Genomic DNA, 2,329 nt, shown 5'->3' with positions numbered 1-2,329 from the left:
AGCTTAACCCGTTTATAAGGCCAAGCTACCAATAACATTGTTTTGAGGAATAATTCACCCCCAAAATTTACAATTGTTGAACTTTACTCACTTCCAAGATGTGGTAGATGAGTTTGTTTCTTCATCAGATTTGTAGAAATGTAGCATCACATCACTCTTGCTCAGCAATGGATGCCTGCAGTGAATGGCCGCCAGAATGAGGGTCCAAAACAGCTGATAAAAACATCACAATAATCCACAGCACTCCAGTCCAGTGAGTGTTTGTTAGAAACAACCATCATTATATTAAAAATGTTTTAATATTTTAATATACTATTATATAGTATGTAATATATAAGAATTAATATATAAAAATATATATTTTTTATAAAAAATATTTTGTATTTGTTTGTTTTTTTACATTTATTTTATATCATCGTTTTATTTTTCCGCTAAAAAATTAATGGTTAAATATATATAAAGTATTATTAAGATAGATTTAATTTATGATATTTTTCATTAATTTATTTATATATACTTTCATTTATTAAAGGAAATATAAACATATAAAAACAATAATAAAAGTTTAATAAATGCATGATATTTCCAAAGTTACTAAACAATCCTATTAAATAATTGTGATCTCAGCACAGTTATATTTATAAACATTTTTATTATTTATTTTTCAGTTACAGTTTAAGGTAACCGCAATTAAAAAACATTTTTAAGTCCAACAATTGCATCATCGTTCTATATATATATATATATATATATTATGATATTATATTTATTTTATTATTTGTTTTTCAGTTCAAGGAAATGTTAAGTTCAAAGAAATCATTGCTTGATGTTTCAAGATGAGTAAATCAATGAGTTGCCATAATCGGGCAGCCCTGAAATAGTGAATGTGCTGTTAACAGCGTTCAGGCTGATGTTGATTGAGTCAGCACCTCGTTAGTGTGCATTCATCAACTGATGGCCCCTGCAACATTAACTACCCTAAAGACAGTTTTATGCATCTCTTTCAAAGAGTCGCATGCAGGGCAGCAGAGACGCCGAGCATGCCTCATGTTGGTCGCCACTGCCGGATAAAATACTCCCAAAATAATTTATTCAAGGATTCCTTTCTAGTCACATTTCCACCTAGAGCCAAGGAAAATTATATTTATAGCTGGAGTGAGTGACGGTGTCACTATTAACTTCAGCCTGAAATCTCTTTAGCTTGCTTTTTAAAATACAGAGATGTCCAACAACATATAGGAAAGAAAGCTCAGAGTGATTCTCTTTAGCATCTCAATTGTTTCTCCTAAACAGCAATGCAATGAAATGACTGAAAATACAGGCGCGGAATCTGTCCCTCTGTAGTTTCCACAAGTCTCTGTGTGGGTACACTGGCAAACAAGTGCATGAATCTTCCCTGAGAAGAGACACAAAACAAAGCAACTCACATCAAAGTCTGACTTGTATTATAATTACGTCCATAAGCTTTTGTAGAAATTTAGATTAACTCATTAATCTGTTCGTGCATTAATCTGACTGTTCATATTTAAGGAGATAACTATATAATTTCTTTGGACATCATTTGTTTCATCAAAAAAAAAAGAAAAAAAACATAAATAAATTATAGTAATAATATACACAAAAAATAAGCATTGGTTCGAGACATGTGAAAAGTAACTTTTGATGTAGATGAAGTCATCTACACTGCATATTTTGGCTTCAGAGCCTATGAGTTTTCAAAGTGTAAAATGAAAGTTTGATCTGATGCCATTACCAAAGCCACCTCTTCAGTAAACTTAGAAGTGCATGAGCCTACATGGACCAATTTATGGTTCATTTTATGGTGCTTTTGGAGTGTGAGCAGACAAGGTCCGGAGCTGAAAACAGCAGATCAGAGGGCTGCAGTGGAGTTCGAGCTTCTCCCCAGTGGGAGCGTGGCTCCAGACCCATAAAAACCTAATAAGAGAGTCGGGCGGTCTTCAGAGCCTCCCCTCTCAAAGACGCTGAGAGGAACCGCCGGAGAGACACTACATTAAGAGGGAAAGCCTCAGGGACTAAACAGAGAGCAGAGGAAGGGACAGTCCAGCACAAAGAAAACCCCTGCATTTCCCTTTCCCTCCGCCTTATCTTCCCTTCATCCCTCGCTCATTGTTCCTCCCTGTTATTGTGCTTGTGCTGATGCAGCTGTGAACCTCTAACACACTCCACGTGTGATCGAGAAGCAGTCTGCTCAGAGAAGCAGCATTTATGGAGCTCTTCTTGAGGTTTGTGTTACAAAAACGTGAAAAAACTCACAGCCAGCTTTATCATGTCATTGTTCTTAAAGGAATAGTTTTATTTAATATATTTA

At 34.9% G+C, this 2,329-nt stretch overlaps 1 protein-coding gene across 1 annotated transcript in view; it reads right to left on the bottom strand.

Moving 5' to 3' along the window:
• The window catches only part of LOC109051680 (fatty acid-binding protein 10-A, liver basic), a 677,383-nt gene that overhangs the window by 401,359 nt on the left and 273,695 nt on the right, over positions 1-2,329 (bottom strand). The window lies entirely within an intron of this gene.

The sequence above is a fragment of the Cyprinus carpio genome, chromosome B16 (assembly GCF_018340385.1).
Source record: "Cyprinus carpio isolate SPL01 chromosome B16, ASM1834038v1, whole genome shotgun sequence".
Taxonomy (NCBI): domain Eukaryota; kingdom Metazoa; phylum Chordata; class Actinopteri; order Cypriniformes; family Cyprinidae; genus Cyprinus; species Cyprinus carpio.
The sequence above is the reverse complement of the archived record's forward strand: the minus strand, read 5'-3'. Positions and strand labels throughout refer to the sequence as shown.